At 31.9% G+C, this 7,044-nt stretch overlaps 3 non-coding genes across 3 annotated transcripts; all 3 read right to left on the bottom strand.

Annotated features, from left to right (window-relative positions):
- Positions 1-1,471: 1,471 nt before the first annotated feature.
- On the bottom strand, positions 1,472-1,544 carry TRNAA-UGC (transfer RNA alanine (anticodon UGC)). Its single transcript has one exon. It is a non-coding gene; the product is annotated as a tRNA-Ala (tRNA).
- A 2,090-nt stretch (positions 1,545-3,634) lies between these two features.
- On the bottom strand, positions 3,635-3,707 carry TRNAA-UGC (transfer RNA alanine (anticodon UGC)). Its single transcript has one exon. It is a non-coding gene; the product is annotated as a tRNA-Ala (tRNA).
- A 915-nt stretch (positions 3,708-4,622) lies between these two features.
- On the bottom strand, positions 4,623-4,695 carry TRNAA-UGC (transfer RNA alanine (anticodon UGC)). The gene has a single exon. It is a non-coding gene; the product is annotated as a tRNA-Ala (tRNA).
- Positions 4,696-7,044: the final 2,349 nt, after the last annotated feature.

Here is a 7,044-nt window from a genome sequence, read left to right as displayed (position 1 = left end):
AGGCGGTGAGGCCGAACCAGGATAAGTCTCCTGAGTAATCTCTAACCCTTTATCTTGATATATATATATATATATATATATATATATATATATATGTGTGTGTGTGTGTGTGTGTTGCTTGCTTAAAGTTGCTCAGTAAATAATCTGTAAAAGCCGACGCTGAGTAACCAGAGTGCTGAGTTGGAAACTAACTTAAACTGTTATTTCTCAACTCAATACTGAAACAGCTCTAGTCAGTATCTGATTAAAGCTGTCTTACATCTCACTCAACCTTGCTGACCTAAAAGTTGAGTTAAATTATTAAACATTCAATTAAGTCAGCATTATTAAGCGAAAAAGTTACATTAGTTCCTAACGCCCCTTTGGAACTAATCCTACTAAGTTACACGGGACCAACACTATTATTACACCTCCATAAATTTTACTTCTGCATCTTATAAACGAGGATAATATAAGGTTAGGAATTTTATACTGAGTAATATACTAATAAATTTAAGTTGACTTATACTGACGTACCATCCATGTCATCATTTTTATCTCTTTTAATCACTAAAATTGCTGGAGTGACATAATTGAACAAAACTCAAAGTTGAGTGAATTTATTGAAACAAATTGAAGTTGAGTGACTATTTTAAAATAACCATGTAAGTTCAGTGACTGATAGTGCATTTAACCCCTATAAAAGCAATAAAAAGAAGACAAATGGCAAATAGGTGTCAAGAAAACTGAACAGAAAATAGGGTCCATAAATGCCATATATCTTAAATGTGTCCTTAAATTGATTTTGAGTTCAAATGTCTTCTTAAATGTATCGATTTTGTTATTACATTTCAACATTTTAATGAAGGAAACACAAACTTTAAATTTAAAAAATACAAATTTAACATATATATTTTACAATAAATTTGTTTTAAATTTTAAATTAATATATATTGAATTAACAATGGTTAAAATGTATTTAATCATACTCAAGATCATAAGCGTGATCAAATTACATAAATAGACAAATTATGTAAAAGGTTTTCATGGTAACTCGTGTAAAATTTGAAGTACGCTACTTCAATTGACACAGAAACAGCCCCCGATGTGTTATAAAATTTGAAATACTATTGGTAAATATAACTTTAAATTTAAAAAATACAAATTTAACATATATATTTTATAATAAATTTATTTTAAATTTTACATTAATATATATTGAATTAACAATGGTTAAAATGTATTTAATCATGCTCAAGATCATAAGCGTGATCAAATTACATAAATAGATGAATTATGTAAAAGGTTTTCATGGTATAAATAACTCGTGTAAAATTTGAAGTACGCTACTTCAATTAACACAGAAACAGCCCCCGATGTGTTATAAAATTTGAAATACTATTGGTAAATATAACAATAATTAATAATGATATAATAATAAATAAGGAGTATTCACTACAAGAAAATAACAACAACAAAAATATAAGAGTATTGGAGGTGCAGGGAATCGAACCCTGTGCCTCTCGCATGCAAAGCGAGCGCTCTACCATATGAGCTACACCCCCAATGTGTTGTTTGATTGTTCTTAACTTATATAATAACAAAGCAATTAGCGGCGTTTCTAGGCTAAGTAGTAGTAATGGGAGTAGGAAACAGTATAGGTGTAAATGTACTCGGGGCTCGCATTCCAGCAAATATTAGCATTGATGTCTTTATCAAAGTATTTGAAAATCATTTCATTTGTCATCCAAAGAAAAGGACTAATTTAGTAGCTCAAATAAATTTACTAATTTATTATCTAAACTTTCTATTATAATCCGAATTGTTATCTCCAAGCTAACATCAAAGTTCACATGATAATAATATATAAGGTTTATAATGTATTGTGTTGACATGAAGCCTAAGGTTTGAGAGATAGAATAACACAATCCACCAAGAAGAAATGATAAGTGGAAGGAAAAGGGTCGATAGTTTAGAAAGGTAAAGGTTAAGTCTCAAAACCTCTTTATCTTTACTTCTCTGAAACTTCCTATATTAATTGCTTTTAATTCTTCAAATCTCTTTATCTTCTCTCTCATGTAACTTCTTCAGTTTTCCTAATGTCAACTAGGAAAATTGTTTATGGAAGTGACACATCAACATGATGTTGGTATCTTAAAAAAAAATTAAAAAGCCAAAAATTAATATCATATTATTTTCTCTCTAGAAAATCAATTATTAATTAGTTATCTCACTATACTTCTTCAAGTAATGTATTTATCTTCTATTGATGTGTGAAAAAAATTTAAAAAAAAATCCAAAAATTATTATTATATTTTTTCTCTGTAGAAAATCAAATATCATTAATTGACTCATTAATTCTCCAAGCAGTCTCTTCATCTTCCCCATTTGTCCTGATTTCCTTCTTAAAGAAGTCAACAATCAACAAAGTGGGTCATGGATGAGTACATTATTTATGAAGAAGAAGACACAAGGCACAAATACAAATACTACAAAATTCTTACATGAAAAAACTGCATTATTTTGGACAAAATTGGTGCCATAATTTTAATTAAGAAAAGGCAAAGAAGATAACAAATGGAACTTTGCATAAAGATGGACAATTATTCATAAATAACTCGTCCAAACTATTACCCTACTGGCTACTGCTCAATTAAAACTGGATTGAAACCTCTTATTGTACTCAGTAGATGCCACATTCAGAAGGAAGAGACAATATGGAGTACTTGTACTAGTTCTAATTTTCAACAAGTAGTCTAAACCTTTACATAAATTGTAATCATTTCATAAAAAGATTAATTGAGTCATTAATTCTCCAAGCAATCTCGTCCTCTCCCCCCATTTGGCGTTATTTTCTTCTTAAATTCAATTAATCAGTATCTATACACTATATATAAAAGCTGAAACTGATAAGTTTTTTAGAAGAAAAAAAACAACCTTTTATAATAGTGACAGGTTAGCATAAAAGCTTACATGTCATTTTTCCTATTCCCCCACTCTCCTAAAAGTTACTCTCGCCTAAATTTTCTATTAATTACTTTTAAGCCTAAAATCCTCTTTTATCTTTTCTCTTATGAAACTGCTCGAGTCTTACCCAAATTAAACTTTCTACCTCCCATTTATAGTCCAAACTCAAATCATAAAAGTGTGAGAGCATCTCTAACAACCTCTTAGTTTGACTCATAAATTAAAATTTGAGGAGGGAGAGTTAAAAATCAATTATTGAGCATCTCCATCATCTCTATTAATAAAGAGCATCTCTCCCCTCTTAGTACCTATTTATTTCATTTTTTATTAATAATTTATTATTGAGTCTCTCTCCTACTATTGGTAAATATAACAATAATTAATAATTTTAATGATATAATAAAAAATACGAAGTATCATCCACTACAAGAAAATAACAGTTCACCAACGACCAATATGGCGTAGTTATTAGCTATGGCATATCTACGAGTTATTCACGAAATTATTGAATCAAAATTATAAATAAAGATAGCTACCAAATACAAACAACTTACCAACAACATAAACTACAAACGAACTTTGTCGTTGGTATGTCGTTGGTAATAACAATGATAAAAAGTCAACAAAAATATAAAGGTTGTTGTCGTTGGTAATAACAATGACAAAAAGTCAACAAAAATATTAAGGTTGGAGGTGCGGGGAATCGAACCCCGTGCCTCTCGCATGCAAAGCAAGCGCTCTACCATATGAGCTACACCCCTAATATGTTGGGGTATTGTTCTTAACGTATGTAATAACAACCATATTAGCGACATTTCTGGGCTAAGTAGTAGTAATGAGAGTAGGAAACAGTATAGGTGTAAATGTGCCCAGGGGCTCGCATTCCAACTGATATTAGCACTAATGCCTTTCATTGTTTATGCTGCTCCCTCTTCTCTTCTCTTCCATCTCTGCAAGACAATGATATCCCACATGCTTTCTTTTATTATTCATTTACCCACAATGATATTCCAGCAGATATTAGCATTATGAAGATTTCCGCGCTCTCGATTTTGTCCTTGGGACTACTTTAATCCTTATCTGCTACTCTTTCTCTGTAAGCACTAGCTTGTTCATTTTTGGTAAATACTTTACACCCAATTTTTTTTCACTAGTGGATTTTGTTCTCTTTATGTTACCATAAAAGGACATATGCACCTGTTCCTTTCTTATGTTAGCTTAGGTATAACATTTTTATAATATGATTCAGAGAATCTTATGCTACTTCAATATATATTTGTGAATTTACTGACTCATTTGGATTTAGCATTAGAGGAAAATGGATGATATACACTACTAATGAACATTGTATTTTAGAATTATCTTCTTCACTTAATGCCCTTTTGTTCTTTTCTATCTTGTATACTAAAGGCTTTTTGGATTCTGGTTTCTGATCATTGACTTGTCATAAGGTATTATTTGAAAGATGTAATGTAGATGAGTGCCTAAAATTTCTAAACATTGCAGCATTAGCTTGGGGTTGGTTTTTCATGTGGAGTTATTCAACCACAAATCTATACCATGTTTTGTCGGTCCAAATATCTAATCATATTTGGGTTTTTCATGTATATGCCATGTCGTTGGTGATAACAATGACAAAAAGTCAATAAAAAGTCTTCAGAAACAAAAAAAAAAGTTGGAGGTGCGGGGAATCGAACCCCGTGCCTCTCGCATGCAAAGCGAGCACTCTACCATATGAGCTACACCCCCAATGTGTTATTAGATTGTTTTTAACATATGTAATAACAAAGCGATTACCAACGTTTTTGGGCTAAGTAGTAGTAATGAGAGTAGGAAACAATATAGGTGTAAATGTGCCCCCGGTCTCGCATTCCAATAGATATTAGCATTAATGTCTTTCATTGTTTCTGATGTTCCCTCTTCTCTTCTCTTCTCTTCCATCTCTACAAGACAATGATATCCCACATGCTTTCTTTTATTATTCATTTACCCACAATGATATTCCAGCAGATATTAGCATTATGAAGGTTTTTGTGCTCTCGATTTTCCATTTTGTCCTTAAGACTACTTTAATCTTTCTCTGCTACTCTTCCTTTATAACCACCAGTTTGTCCATTTCTGGTAAATACTTTACACCTAACTATTTATTTCACTTGTGGTTTCTGTTCTATTTATGTTACCATAAAAGGACATATGCGTCTATTACTTTCTTATGTCAGCTCATGTATAAATTTTGTATACTATGATTAAGAGAATCTTATGCTACTTGCTTCAATATGTATTTGTGAATTTCCTGACTCATTTGGATTTAGCATTAGAGGAAAATGGATGATGTACACTACTAATGAACATTGTATTTTAGAAATATCTTCTTCACTTAACTTAATGTGTAACATCCCCAAAACTCTAACATATGAGTCTTCCCACATTCATATATGTTTTCATGATTGAATACATACATTTTAGATTCATCTCATTGTCAGTAGAAGTTTTGTATGCATAATGCGATTATCGTGCGATTAGTGGGCGATTAGTGTGTCGTTAAGATGTAACGATTGGTTAATTGAGTTAGGACTTAAATGAACGAATGAATGAATTCATATGTCCTAAATTGATTAACTTACACTTTAGGAGGGCTGAATTTGAGGTTTATGAGCAAGCACGAGGTGTCACCCCAATATTAAGACAAAATACACCTCTTCATTTTACAAAGGATGTGCACAACTCAATCCTTATGATATTCAGCCACAATTTCGACCAAAGCTTCATCAAACCTTCCTTTTTCATGTCCTAACACCCTCCAAAGAAAACTCTTCCAATTTCTTCCATTTTCAAGCCAAACAAGTCAAGTTAGGAAGCATACTAGGTGATAGACACAGGTTGAAGGTTAGTATGTTGTTTTAGCTTGTTTTCTATGAGTTGGAGATTCTGAAATACCTAGGTATGATCATAGGATTTGTTGTGGATGAGTTTTGATTGAGTTTGTTGAGTTTTGGTGTTGTTTAAAGTGGTTATAGGCTGTCCAAATGAAAGATATGTATCAAGTGCCCTAAACAGAAATCTAGGGTACTACTTTCAGTCATTTTGGAGCATATTTTTCATATTGATATTATTCGAATTTGAAGATACATAAAGAATAAACTATGTTCCTATATGTGTTATGAAACCCTCTGTAAAATATGGGACTTTAATTCCATATATAGAGGAAGAAAACCTAGATGGATCATGACTGCCTCGAAATTGAATGTCATATGAGGCAGCCATGTTTATGTAGTATTTTGAGGACATTAGAGTCATAATTTAGGAACGTTTATCTATACAAAAGTGTTCCTAACTACTTGAAGTATATGTCTGTAAAAGGATTTGACAATCCATTGTGTTTAGTGTGAGCTAGGTTGAGTGAATTATGGTAGATGCAAATCTGGATAGTATGTTTCTTGGATGGAAACAGGACCGAATCATTTTGCATGTCATATATTGTGTAGAAGTGATCTTAATATGAATTTTGGATATGTTATATCCATATATGTCTAGTTTCAGTAGGTTCAAGAAACAGGGAATTTGGATTTATATAGAGAAAGTTATGGCAGAATGTGTGCAAGTAGGTCATGTGATGATCTAAGACAAAAGGATTAGATTGCATGAACTTTGTGGAGTTAGTGTCTTGTAAATCATATAGCACTCATTAGTTTATATTTCATTAAGTTTATGTTATGGCTAATTGTATAAATGTTATGTGACATTAGGAGGGCAAGGTGCAATTGAACGCACACCCGATCGTGTTGAATAGATCGAACCAAGTGCGACGGTAAGCATATTGCTTATATATGTGTATGAATGTATTGTGGCTTGTGACTTGTTGAGTGTGAGATGTGGTTGAATCTGATGTGAATAATGTTTGAGTGTTTGCGATACGTTGTGATAGATATGAAAGTGGTATGATTGAGTATGTTGCAGTGTTATGAGTAAATGTGACATGTTGAGCCTTGTGCACATACTGGAACTGAATAATGGTTGGATTATAAATGAATATGAGCTTGCTTAGATGGATATGTGAAATGGTCCAAGTTGAGAGTGCTATCCGAATATTGTGAGCCG

Source organism: Euphorbia lathyris, chromosome 10 (assembly GCF_963576675.1).
Source record: "Euphorbia lathyris chromosome 10, ddEupLath1.1, whole genome shotgun sequence".
Lineage (NCBI taxonomy): Eukaryota > Viridiplantae > Streptophyta > Magnoliopsida > Malpighiales > Euphorbiaceae > Euphorbia > Euphorbia lathyris.
Note: the sequence above shows the minus strand (reverse complement) of the source record. Positions and strands in the feature narration are given on the sequence as shown.